Below are 14,982 nucleotides of genomic sequence, written 5' to 3'. Positions count from 1 at the left end.
CAAGACAATGATCCAAACACCGCTCCAAATCTACTCAGGCATTGATGCAGAGGAACATTTACAATGTTCTGGAATGGCCATCCCAGTCCCCAGACCTGAATATCATTGAACATCTGTGGGATGATTTGAAGCGTGCTGTCCATGCTCGGCAACCATCAAACTTAACTGAACTGGAATTCTTTTGTAAGCAGGAATGGTCAAATATACCTTCATCCAGGATCCAGGAACTCATTAAAAGCTACAGGAAGTGACTAGAGACTGTTATTTTTGCAAAAGGAGGATCTACAAAATATTAATGTCACTTTTAAGTTGAGGTGCCCATACTTTTGCACCGGTCAAATTTTGTTTAAATGCGAATTGCACATTTTCTGTTAGTACAATAAACCTCATTTCAATCCAGAAACATTACTGAGTCCATCAGTTATCAGATATATGAAACTGAAATAGCTGTTGCAAAAACCCAAATTGTTATAAAGAAAAAAGGTTAACATTAATAAGGGTGCCCAAACTTTTTCATATGACTGTATTCAAAGAAACAAAAAGCATGTTATCTTGTTACTATGGCCACAAGGATTATGGGACTGTGATGTAGTGATCTTGGGCATGCCTGAAACCGCCTTCAAGACTGCCTGACAGAAATTCACAAAATTGGGTCATCTAACTAAAATATTAGCAGTGCATCAAAAACTTTTTTTTTACTTAAAATTTGTATTTATGGTTTTAATTTTAGGTTTTATTTTTTTAATAACTTGCAATTTTAATTATGATTGATTCTCTTTATTGTCTATCTTACTCTGGCCTGTCCCAAATTAAAGAAAACCAAGTGCTACTAATCAAAGTAATATTACAACTTCTTGCCTTTGGATGTTGCCATACTTTGCCCCCTTGCCAGTTACAATTGCTAAAACAAACATTGCAATAGCTGCTAGTTTTATGAATGCTTAATCAGTCCTCATTTTACAGCGGCAGTATTTTCCTGAGCATATAATACTCAATCTCATGGACTTTTTATATATGAACAAAGGTTTTAAATTGTAAGGAGTACTTCTAAATATTTAAACTATGAAATCTGTTTACATTGAAGCATTTCCATTACTTGGTTGTATGTTAATACTATATCAATTCCCACATTTCTTTATTATATTTACCTATGCAAGAGAACTTTGTTCTTTACTTAGTTAAACAACTTATTGTAATGTTTACATAGTTTAGCTTTTGTGAGCTTGACCTATGATACTTTAGAATTTGAATATTCCATTCTTAATCTGTCCATTTTCAATTATTATTTTCATTATTTTTAGAATATTTAATTCCATTTAGTCCCCAAAGACAGCATAACAGGAGGTAGTCTTCCTTGACCTATGTAGGGCCTCGATCACAGAATTGTTAAAAGGCCCCTATGACTAGCTCCCCCTGTTCCCCTGAAGAGCAATCGTCATCAAAAGTATGAGGTGGAAGAAAGGGATGAAGCTATGGGTCAGTAAGGAGGCAGTACAGGTAAGTGCACAGGGTAAGTATTGCCTTGCATGGGCCAAGCTTCTAGGCTGATACAAGCTTCACATTTTTATGCTGAAGCCTGTTTAGAAGCTAGGCCTAAAGCGGGCTTTACACACAGTGACATCAGCAGCGATGTCGCTGGTGAAAGCACCCGCTCCCGTCGCTTGTGCGTCACAGACAAATCGCTGCCCGTGGCGCACAACATCGCTAACACCCGTCACATGGACTTACCTGCCTAGCGATGTCGCTGTGGCCGGCGAACCGCCTCCTTTCTAAGGGGGCGGTTCGTTCGGCATCACAGCGGCATCACTAAACGGCCACCCAATAGAAGCGAAGGGGCGGAGATGAGCGGGCGGAACATCCCGCCCACCTTCTTCCTTCCTCATTGCAGGCAGCCGCAGGTATGGTGATGTTCCTCATTCCTGCGGTGTCACACATAGCGATGTGTGCTGCCGCAGGAACGACGAACAACCTGCGTCCTGCAACAGCAACGATAATAATTGGGATTAGAACGACGTGTTAACAATCAATGATTAGGTGAGTAATTTTGATCGTTAATGGTCGTTCGTTCATTTCACACGCAACAACGTCGCTAATGAGGCCGGATGTGCGTCACGAATTCCGTGACCCCCAACGACATCTCGTTAGTGATGTCGTTGCGTGTAAAGCCCGCTTTAGGCTTTGTGATGAAGCTAGGCCTTACTCTTCATGTTAAAGCTAGGCCTTGGGCCTCATTTGCTGAAGTTATGCTTCGGGCCTCTAGGCTAAAGGTAGATCGCATACCTGCACTACATCTCATTGTTTGACTTCATATTTCTGACTTCTGGTTGTCCCATTGTGTGGTATATTAACACTTAGTTGTTTCCACCTTTGTCTTGCCAGACCAGGATGCGTCTCTCTGCGGCATCTGTAGTGTGGCGCATTATGTTAATGCATCACACTATTTCATATATGAAAAGTGCCTCTCCAGCTCTGTCTCATGGTTAATAGTTGGCAACTTCAGGTGGGGCTAGTCTCACAATTGGCAAGTACCACTCAAAAAAGAGCATTGTTATTCTGTGATTTACTTCCTTTCTTATTCATCAAGGTACAGCTACGGGCTGCTATTTGTAAGCTGGGGAGGGCCTGAAAACCATGGGGCTTCCCAGCTTGTTAATACCAGTCCCCAGCTGTCTGCTTTACCTTTGCTGGTTATCAAAAATAGGGCAGAGCCAATGCCACTTTTTAAAGTTATTTAAATCAATTATTTAAAAAGACTATCTGTGATCACCTCTATTTTTGATAATCAGCCAATATAAAGCCTGTTTCAGACGTCAGTGATTCTGGTACGTATGTGCTAGTTTTATACGTACCAGAATCATGGACATACCCAGACCATTCCCCATCCACATGTTTGCAGGGCATTCTCCTGCTCTTACCCCCATTTTACTTTCTTTTGTAGTCTCCAAGCCCTTACAGCCATTTTAGAGCACCAAAGTTAGTGTCCTTATTGAATTACATGGGGTTTGAGGTCCGTAATCAAGTTCAGGACAAGTCCGGGTCCCAAACTGAACTTTTAATTGAAGTATGGCTACACCTGGTGAACCCAATGCTCCGTGGGTCCGCTCAACTGTAACCATTTTCTAAACACTATTGGTTTAATCTTCTGACAATCCAGGGCCTCCATCCTGTGGAATTTCTTGTGGGATGGTGATCTCGTCTGTTCCCAGAGTTTAGCTAATTTCGACCCAAGGAAAACCAGTGATAAGACCAATCCTATTCTATTAACACTTTAGAGCTCATTACTGGTCCACTACAGTCCTCATTACCACCATCCTTTTACTGTGCATTAGAAGTGTATAATGTCTATTTTATGGCTTCGGTGTTTATTAGTATAATTCATCTAACACAGATACTGCGGGTTATTATTTGTCTTGTAGTACAACAGTGGTGTATCACACTCTATCCGATTTCTGCTGTATAACTTACTACATGTATATTGAATGTTTGGTATCATAGATATATACGAGTATCATGCACTCATTATCATTCCAGTCCAGTCACTTGATTACACGTATTTTTCCCCTTTTGGTAGTATACACTTAGATTTTAGACTTCTTGTTTTCATTGAAACAATTGTACTGTACCTGCTGTTTCCAGGTCTTTCTGTAGCTCTCCACAGGTGGCCCTTGGATCTTGGACAACTCTTCTGATAATTCTTTGGCCATCAGTTCAACCAGCTGACATTATTTTTCCCTAAATGGCAGGATTGCTTTCTAATTACTAATGAAATTTCAGCTGGTGTCATGACTTTCCATGGCTTTTTGCACCTCTCTTTCTTCATGTGTTCAATAGTTTTTCCCTGTGTCATTTCTCATTATTACATGTCACTTCATTTATGGACATCTATGGTTTGATTTATTTTCCTGTGTGGATTAAATGGGTTGTTACCGACATCTGGTGAGACATTTATGTCAACAGCACCTTCAGAAATATATTTACTTAGAAAATTGGTGAATTGGTAAATAACAATAGTTATTTTACCCACTGTCTAGGGAATCTAGGATTGCACTTTAAAGGGTTTCAAGAGCTTGAAATATGGATTCTATTATCTAAATTTTCTGCTTATCAGACCAGTTACTATAGCTAGCTTAGTTCTTGCCCAGGACTTTGGTCCTTTAGGCTTTTGTAAAGTCCCTGGTGCTATTCATTTACTACTATTTCTGGTGTGCTGTCATGAGGGAGGAACTGGAAAAAGGCAATTAGACGTACCAGTAATTCTGCTTCCAGATAAGGTTCCAACGATAGCACCCTTATTTCCCCTCAGTTATATTTTATCATGTAAAATCTTGCATATAAGTTTCTATTTGCTTGTATAAAGCCTTTATATCCATCTTTCTGAAGTAATTTGAAAGACACTGTAGGGTCCTTTTAACATCTCTGTGATCCAGTCTCTACATAGGTCAAGGTAGACTACAGCGGGCTTTACAAGCTACGATATCGTTAATGAATTATCGTTGGGCTCACGGTGTTTGTGACGCACATCCGGCGTCATTAACGATATCGCAGTGTGTGACGCTTATTAGCGACCTTAAACGATCGCAAAAGCGGTCAAAATCGTTTGCCGCGGAGAGGTCGTCTTGAAACAAAAAATCGTTTTCTATTTATTAGCGATGTTGTTCCTCGTTCCTGTGGCACCACACATCGCTATGTGTGAAGCCGCAGGAGCGAGGAACATCTCTTTACCTGCCTCCACCGGCAATGCGGAAGGAAAGAGGTGGGCGGGATGTTACGTCCCACTCATCTCCGCCCCTCCGCTTCTATTGGACGCCTGCCGTGTGACGTCGCTGTGACGCCGCACGAACCGCCCCCTTAGAAAGGAGGCGGTTCGCTGGCCAGAGCGACGTCGCAGAGCAGGCATGTGCGTGGGACGCTGCCGTAGCGTTAATGTTCGCTATGGCAGCGATAACACAATATTGCACGTACAACGGGGGCGGGTGCTATCGCGCTCGACATCGCTAGCCGATGCTAGCGATGTCGCAGTGTGTAAAGCCCGCTTACCTCTTGGTGTGCTTTGCTGAGTAACATATTGGCAATGGAACTCCGGGTAGATTTAATTTCCCTTTTTCGTTTGTTAGAGTATTGCTGACTCAAGCTTGGAAGGAAAGTCATGTCGAAAGAAAGTATGTTTCATGCTTTATCATCCAAATATTTTGGCTGCTAACACCAATATGTTGCAGAAATTTGCATTAAAAACTTCTATTAATGTCGTTTATAACTGCTTTGATCACATATACGAGTATTGCAACCTCACTGAAAGAAAGTCCATGATGTTTGGGACCAAACGGTTAGAATACATATGTCTTCATATGATACTGCTCAAAAGTGTTAGGCAGGTGTGAAAAAATGCTGCTAAGTTAGAAATACTTTCATAACTAGTAATGTTCATTGTTTATTTATGTATCCTTTAACGAGATGCAAAGTGAATGAACAAAAAAGGAGTATGATTTAGAAGAATATTTGCTGTGACCACCACGCTTTACTTTAAAACGCCATCATATCATTCATCACTTCTTCTTGGTACACTTGTACACAGTTTTTGAAGGAAGTTGGCCGTAAAGTTGTTTCAAACATCTTGGAGAACTAACTACAGATCTTTTGTTGATGTAAGCTTGCAGAAATCCTTTTGTCTCTTCATGTAAAACTAAACAGACCTGATGATTTTGAGATAAAGGCTCAGTTGAGGCCATATCATCACTTCCATAACTCCTTGCTCTTTACGTTGAAGATACTTGAAGATATGAAGAAGATACTTCTTAATGACAATGAACCATGGAAAGTGCACCAGGCTTCATTATGGACTGATTTTGTGTGCAAGTGTGATATTTACAAAGAGCCAGCAGTTGCAAGTTATCATGCCTACAATGATGTGATAACATAATTAGTGTGACGACTAGTCTGGGGAAACACATGCTCTTTTGACTAGTCTGACACTAATTATCATTTCTCAAATGAATCTATAAGGGTATGTCCTTTAACTGCAATCAAATATACAGTACAGAGGGCTTGTTGGGAAAGGTGTTAACATAAGAATATACACACTCTGGTGGTTTGGGGAGGGGGGAATGGTGGAACTGTCAAGTTGCCTTTAAGTGTATTCTTTCACTTTACTGAAACTATGTAGTGCTACTAACCCTTAGGTCTATTACTGCTCAAGTTAATTTATTTACTTATGTAAACCAGTAATATTATGTAATCATGTAACCAGTTAGTGATATTTTTCTCCCCTACCATATTGTTTCTTTTTCTCTTTCTCTACTATATTACTACCCTCATCCACCAGGTCCATGGGTTTATTCCTTTACTCCATTTACAATATATGATCACATTCCTCTATTTTTCTGAATAATTATTTGGTGCAACCTTTTATGTATCTGTACCAATATCAATGTCCTAGAAATTATTATAATACTTATTTGTCTCTCTTATATCAGACCCTCTTACCTAATCAAAAGCTCATCATTCTAAATAATTTCATTTTACAATACCCAGCATATATGCAGTGTTTTTTTAAACTTTTGATTTATTATTACTGGAGTATTTATGTTTTTAATTATGTTTCTGTTCTTATTAACACCGCCCCTTCTATTGAACATGTATTTATAAATATGTCAACGTGTTTTATTGTATACTGTTTTTTTATTCTAATAAAGCAACGGTTCAGGCCCCCTGACATGTAGATGACTCGACACTAGATTGATCGGACCCGTGGAAGTTCGGTTCAGCGGGTCCAGCTGGACTTTTGAAAAGTTTCAGTTTGGGACCCGGACTTGACCTGAACCCCAATGCAAGTCGCTAATTGGGTAGTTCAACAGTTCAGGTCTCTGCCCACATACACACGTTTTTCCTTTCTTTTTTTTTTTAGTGCACACTACATCCGATTATGATGTTGTTACCCTCAGTGTGAGCCGTTAAAACACTGCACTTCATCATGTGCTGGCTGCAGCCACTGAGCAGACATCCGCCCTAGAGGAATATTGATGAGCTGCAGCTGCCCAGTGGCCACTCATTGGCTCCAGTCTGCACCTGACACAAGTCACAACACTTTCCAGGAACAGCGGTGCTGACTGCCATTGCAGGAGGTGAGTATCTACTATATTTATTTTAATTTTCGTCCTGAATTAAGCTTATATTGTCTATTTGTGTACAACCCCTTTAGTATATTTTATGGAATGAATGCAGCTCCCGAATTTTGGAACTTCCATGCTGGTTAAAATTCCCAGTTTTTCTCCATACTTTCTTGTACTCAGCATTATGGTCCATATGGTCACCGGTGGGAAAAGCAGCAGCAGGAACCATAATGACCACTACAAATAGCATCATCACATGAGGTATTAGGGTTAATGCTGGCACACTAAACCCAGTCAGGTGAGTGGCAATCTGTATGTGGGGGAATGTTTCACAACACATCTGGGGAGCTATTTTTCTCTCTCAAACTAGTAACATATTTAACAGAATTAAATTAGAACAAACTCGTTTTCTTCTTTTATCAGTGAGCTATAATTTCTACCTAATTATAAAAAAGAAAACCCCTGATAAACACTATATATATATATATATATATATATATATATATATATAGATAGATAGATAGATAGATAGATATCCCGAAATGGCACAAATAAAAAGTTCAATTAATCCCACAATAAACAGTGACATACATAGAAATCACTGGACCACAAAGTAAGAATCCTAATTGAGCCTCCAACTCTCCCCCTCCAAAAAAAAAAAGGATTTGGGGTCTTACCTGGCAACCTTTAAATTTAGGGACAGGGACAGATGCCTATTGTGCAGGTTCGTTGTAATTATATGAATACTGAAGGCCCTTAGTGTCCTTACCCACTAATATACACTCCTTTCATGGTAAAGTATTGTGACGCCCTGGCCTATTAGGTCATCACAGGACATTGTGCAATTTGCCCTTCTGCATGGTGTCCATCTCCTCCTTGGTTACGGGTCTCTGGCCCTTGGTGTTGCTAAGAGCAAGCTAATCAAAACCCTAGAAACACTCTGCACCACACCAACCAGACACACCAATGGGTAGCCTGAAGGAAATAGGGCCGCCCACTTGGGGAGTTGGTAGTCAGTTGAGTGGTGAGTCTTGAGAGGAGAGGTCACAAGTTAGTTGGAGGAGGTTAGGAGCTGGGCTCCTCAGTTACAAGGTGGCAGACGTTGGTCTGGGCCTGGTAGGAGCTGGAACCCCGGTCGCAGGGGATCGTGTCAAGGGGCAAGGAACTGCCGAGCAGGGCAGACGGCGGCCTTGAGCCATCTCCGAGCAGGGACCAGGGCACGGCGGGGTACGTGAACCCTAGGCCGGGAAGTAGCTTCAAACGTCCTGGTAATTTACCCGACGAGGGCGAAGACTTCACGATTTGTCCCCCACCCGCTCCAAAATCGGGTTACTAGCGCAACGAGGTGGATAGGACTTTCCCAATACATAGTCCAGAAAATCACAAGCGCGAACCCTGAGAGAAAGCTCACACCATTAGCCATACGGGTGAGCGAGACCCGACTAGTTCTATACTGCAGGGGCCAACCAGTAAAGAAAGTGCCAAGGAAAAGGTCACAGGCTAACAAGCAACACATTCGGGCCTGGGATCTCAGTGACCTCCCTCCCTGCTACAGCGGTGCTAAGAATTCCGGTATACAGGTTGTCAGTGTCAACGTTATTGGACTGAGCGAGTACGCAGTGACCCTTTCCTCCCCAACGGTGCTCCCCATTCACCATCACCAAGCCCCGGGGGACTTTCCCACTACCCACGGAGGGGTTAAACACCTGGCTGCCATTCCATCGCCACCGGGCGCTCCCAACAGCAGCGGTGGTATTCCACCTTACCACACACCGTGGGTGGCGTCACGAAATCTAACCACAAAATCCCCTATAAATACCCCCCCTTTTATTTCGGGTGACCGCGCGACCCTTCCCAGGTCCGGAGACCCCTCGAGCCACCGCGGATCTGGATCCGAGCAGCAGCCCGGCTGCTGGCGCTGGGGCGGTACAGTATGATGCCTTAAAAAATGCTCCCCATACTGCATACCCATTACCGAAAGTGGACATAGTGGTAAATAATCCATTATCATCTCACTGCTTTTGATGTGCGCTCATGGACTGAGCCCTTATTTTTGTTGGCAGATGATGGTTGTATTATTCAATCAATATCTGCCTCTTATAGGTGCGAGCGGAGCTCTACCCAAGGCTATCAGCCTGTTAAATTCTACTATCAGTTTGGGACAATGGAATTTACAGACCTTGTCCCGGGGATGAACACTATTCTATGCACCCATTAGTGTACCATCTTTTGGATATTGACTTGGAGAATCATATTGCTAGGTCATTTTTATGACAGCAATTTGCTATTTTTGTGTTTTCATTTTTTCCTTCCCCTCTTCCAGAAGTTATATCTTCTTTATTTTTCCATTGACATACAGTAGATATGTATTCTTTTATGTATAATCTTTCTTTATTTAGCAATAAAACAACAAACATCAAAACATTCATGTCAGGTTACAAACAGTCAGATTTCAATCTTAACAACTTCTATATATATAATCATATATATCATCAGATACTTTATTAATTCCTTTATTTTCAAATATTCATATATTTCAACAGGTAACCAATACAATTTTTAGAATATTATACCTCACACCAACCCTTCTCTTAAAGCGAATTAGAACTAAATCTTTTCATATACCAAATAATATAAGAACATATTATAATATGCAGGTATAGGCTTATCAGAGAGAGGTTAGAATTTAGAAGAAGAAAGAACAAAGATGAAAACATGTAGGGAAAACTGGGGAGGAAAGAAAGGGGAGGGAAAGGAAGGCCACCAAACTCCACATCAAATGCGTAATATCTCTAGACCCCTGATTACAAGAGATACAGCGTGCTCAGAGCTCAAACAGCTCCCTAGTCATTAGTGTCTTTAAAGAGAATCCATGACTGCCACATTTTTAAGAATTTCTCCTGTTCTCCCTCCGCTTCTGCTGACAAGTCCTCCATGTAATAGATAAATGCTAGCTCCTGTATCCATTCCCGTGCAGATGGGACTGCTGTTATATGCGAATGCCTCGGAATGACCAACCTTGCTGTTGTACGGCACATCCCCCTTCTGAGCCTTAATAGAGCTCAGTAGCATGGAAAACAACACCACCTGAGGGGAAGGTCTTATTATCTCTCCAGTATGTCCTAAAATCCATCTCCCAAAAAGGTTTCAGTTTAGAACATTCCCACCATTTTTCTATATTCGATCCAAGACAATATCTGAGGAGGATCTATGCTCTGCAGATCTGAATATGACATAATATTGGCCCCTTTAACATATGATATATTCGGTAGTTTTCTCCCGCTCTCCATTGCAAAAATGTCGTTCGTGAAAAACCTGGAGGAAATTCCGTGTTTGAAAAGATCGGGGAAATCAATGAAAATGGGTCTACCAAAGAACTTCTCTGTTTCTCCCTCTCCCACACCTTCAAAGTAGCCCTTGTCAGGAATCACATAGTATTTATGTATACCCTCTCCTGGCTCCTCAACCACGGTATGTGCTTCAGCGGCACCGAGATACCCACCTGCTCCAAGGTAACCCATATTTTAGAATCAACATGGAAGTGCCAGTCGAACATCCATGCCAACAAAGTTGCCTGATGATATCTGTGAAGGTCTGGCAACCCAACTCCGCCAGTGGAAGTGGAACGTATGAGAATCTGATATTTCATCCTAGCTCTAGAGTGTCCCCAAATACATTTCAACAAGGCGGACCCAAGTGTCCGAAAAAAGGAACTAGGCGGGAGTATCAGAACTGCTTGAAACACATACAAAAACCGAGGGAGTACATCCATTTTAAACGCATTAATGCGTCCAAACCAGGACATAGGCTTTTTATGATATGCAAGAAAATCTTTTAAGGTACGTGTCATTAACGTCTGATAATTCAGTGAGTAGAGTAGCTCCAGTTTAGCGGGTATAAAAATACCTAAATATTTTATTGCTGTATGTTGCCACTTAAACTGGAAATTAGCTCCTGCCAGAGCCACCTCTAATGGACTCAAGGTAACATTCATGGGCTCCGACTTCGAGTAATTGACCTTAAAATTACTTAGGTCTCCAAAACTCTCGAATTCCATCATCAGTGAGGGGAAGGTAATATGTGGTTGTGATATATAAACCAAAAGGTCATCCGCATAAAGTCAGATTTTATATGTTTGCCCCTTGATGCAAAGCCCGTGCACATTGGAGTTTCCCCAAATAGCATTGGCGAGATGCTCCATCACTATAATATAAAGTAATGAAGATAGGGGACAGCCCTGTCAAGTCCCATTACAAATTTCAAAGGGCTTTGACAACGACCCGTTTGCCTTGATACGGGCCGTGGGGTAGGTATTAAGGGCCAGTATTTTGTGTTAAAAGCCCACACCAACAGCTATTTGTTTCAACGCCACTCCTAGAAACCCCTAGTGCACATGGTCGAAAGCCTTCTCGGCATCTATGGATAGCAGACCTAGGGGTTGTGACACGGAGGAGGCTTTTGCCATAAACAGTAGAGTTTTGGTAACATTATCTCGTGCCTCTCTCCCCTGCACAAAACCCATCTGATCTGAGTCAATGACAGAAGGGAGGAGAGGCGCTAATCTGTTGGCCAATATTTTGGAGTATAACTTTATATCAATAATAAGGATATCGGTCAATAATTGGTGTCCATGGAAGGATCCTTACCGTGCTTTGGGAGGACCGTGATGTGTGCCTCTAAAGATTGCTTTGCGAATGGGACTGCCTCAGAGACTGCATTAAAGATTTTGGTGAGGAATGGGGTAAGTTTCCGAAAAATGTTAGAAAACACCGGGGAGAAGCCATCTGGGCTGGGGCTTTTACCTGTGGGAGTGTTTTTTATTACTGCAGCAACCTCCTCCTCAGTAAAGTTCTCCTCTGGTTGTGTGATATCCTCCTCCTGCAGAGTCGGAAGCGCTGTGTCAATGATGTATTTTTCTATGCGGTCTGCACTACTCTGTGGATCCATATCGGACAATCATCCTCTAATACTATAGTAATTTGAATAGAACCTCCTCAACTCCTCTACAATTTCTGACGGGCTGTTCGCATCCGCCTGCCCCTGTCTATTTAACCTGGGTATAAATAACATGTTGTTTCTGGGATGTAAGAGCCACAATAGGGGCCTGCCACGTTTATCAGTATGTTGGTATATATACCGTTTAAAATGGTTACGATATCTAAGATATTTTTCATTTAGCAATGATGTTCGTTCTTCCCTACAACTAATGAGTTCCGCCAGAGTCTCCGATGACTGCCGACTTTTGTGAGTCATTTCCAATGTATGTATCTTATTAATTAGGTTCGTCGTGCGTACAGCCTTCATTTTTTTAATTTGTGTCTGTGAGGTAAATCCGGAGATATGACGATAAATCATGACATTCAAGTCATGTCAGGAAGCCCTCTCCTGGTGTCACTACCCCCTTCCCTTCACACAACTGGTTTAGCAACAAATCCATGGCCATGTCCTGTGATATGGAAATTAGGTGGCTTTAGGACAATGGATACAGGATGACTCCCTGCCGTCACCCTGTAGTAGGAGCTGCTAGCTAGTTAGCAAGGCTATGGAAATAGCCAGACAGAACGACTCCAGTAAAAAATGGTTCATATCTCGCAAGCCATATCTCCGATAAATATGGCAACCATAACAATGGTGTCTCCGCATGTGGACGATGCTGGCACACCCTTTTTATGGAAGTAGGACATTGGGAAACACACCAAACGTGATATCAGCCATATGGGAACTCGTAGACAGGTCATGAGTCCCCTCGTTCTGCAGCTAAATTCATAACTGTCACAATGAGAGCATTGGCGTCCGCCTACGACGCTCCCAGGCAAAGTTATGGCCAAAATCCCCTTTTCTGGATAATTCTGATCCATGCAGGGGGAGTGGCAGTGCTTCCCTGTGAGGTCACTAAGGTAGGAGGAGACCTGGATTTGCCCAGGTTGATAACCCTACTTCGGCCATTTTCCAGCGTTCTTCTGCTCGGGGGCCTGGTTGGGAAAGACCTGTGAGGGGGTTCCTGGAAACCTGGCCTACAGCGCCCCCCTGTGGCCAGACGCACAAGGTAACTGATTGAATTGCATACCTGTTGTAAACCATGCTTTATCTGTAACTGTACTCTGACATATGTATATTCTGTAGATTCCCTATTGTATATATTGTAGTTCTAGTGTGCTTTAGGCGATTAAATTATATAATTAATCTTGGGCTGTTCTGTTATCTCGATCTTGAATCCCACGTCTGTGTGTTCGGCTAATAGTTACCGTGAAGCGGTTGGTGGCAGCGAGTTGTGCCAAGGATTATTGTGGGGAGGCCAGTGAGATTCGGGAAGATATTATATATTCCGCCCGCGGAGGTCGGGGGAATATATACCTTACTCTCACCGGGGACCCTTCAATAATCGGCATAAGTAGTATAGCGGCCTCCTTGCTTATGGTCGGGCAATTCCATAATTGGCCTGACTATAAGAGGGGCGCTAGAGAGCGCGTCACGTGCTCTGTCTGTCGGTCGGGAGGTATAAAGGAGGGGTGACCCCACTTGTTACCCCCCGATTGTGACGTACTGGTAGCCAGCGCGGGGGATTTCTGAGTGACCCCCCCGGTGGTTTGTGACATATTGGTGGCAAGCGGTGGGATCGAGATAATAGTGTGTGTGAGTGTGAGACCCATACTCCCAGACACTAAAGACTGCCTGCAGCAGCTGTGGCTGCTGGGGTCTTCAGACCAGCTCAACACTAGAGTGTCAGAGTGCAGATACTGTAAGGTGTGTGGAGGCATCAGGTGTCAGTTCTGTGTCAGTGACCAAAGTCTGCAACAATGGCTGATAGCACCAGGAGCAAAGCCAAAGGAATGGCCGATGCTCAGGCCAGAGACGATGAGGAGGTTGTCCACGAGCCCTCCAGGAGCCCGACGCCAGAGAACAGCTCTGCAGAGGACATCGCACAACCTGGGACTGCTGGACAAGATGAGGAGGAGCTCGCCCAAGGTTCCTCAACGAGCCAGATGCCAGCCCTCCGCTCTGCAATGGACAGTGAAGCACCAGGCTCCGCAGCGGGCCGCAGATCACCACGTGCCATTCCACCGAGCCTGGGAGGCTCGGATAGCCTTCTTCAAATGGCTATGGCCCTTCTCCAGGCTGGAGACCGGGATACCTACGAGATACTCATGGCAGAGCGCAGGGCAGAGCGGCAGGCAGCGCGTGAAGAGCGCCAGGCAGAGCGTGACTACCAGCTGCAGCTAGCTCAGCTCCGGCCCTCATCAGCCACACGTGACCTTCAAGACACCAAACTTCCAAAGGTCCGTGTTGAGGACTTCCCAGTGCTGGAGAAGGATGGAGACTTGGACTCTTTCTTGACTGCTTTTGAGCGGACTTGCTTGCAGCACCATCTGAACAAGGACCAGTGGGCCAAATACCTGACCCCCCGTTTAAGGGGTAAGGCCCTGGATATCCTTGGGGACTTGCCTGCTGAGGCAGATCAGGGCTACGACACCATCAAGCGGGCCCTGATCCAACAGTACAACCTCACCCCGGAGTCCTACCGCAAGAAGTTCCGGACGCTGCAGAAGGGACCAAAGGACTCCTGGGCTGACCACCGGCGGGCACTTGCCCGAGCTGCCGACCACTGGACCCAAGGCCTGCAGCTTTCCACCGGACCGGAGATCCTGGACTTGTTCATCACGGAGCAACTCTTGTGGAACTGCCCTGAGGATCTCCGCCAGTTCATCCGAGACCAGAAGCCAAAGGGATCCACGGCTACAGCTGCCCTGGCAGATGACTACACCAACAATCGGGCTCCTGAAGCCAGGAGAGCAGCCACCAGCAGCACCTGGAGAGGGGGTAAGATGAACTCTGCGACTGCCCCACCTGCCCCTAGACTGCAGGGGGTGTCCCCCTC

The sequence above is a fragment of the Anomaloglossus baeobatrachus genome, chromosome 2 (genome assembly GCF_048569485.1).
Source record: "Anomaloglossus baeobatrachus isolate aAnoBae1 chromosome 2, aAnoBae1.hap1, whole genome shotgun sequence".
Taxonomy (NCBI): Eukaryota; Metazoa; Chordata; class Amphibia; order Anura; family Aromobatidae; genus Anomaloglossus; species Anomaloglossus baeobatrachus.
This window is presented reverse-complemented; position numbering follows the sequence as displayed.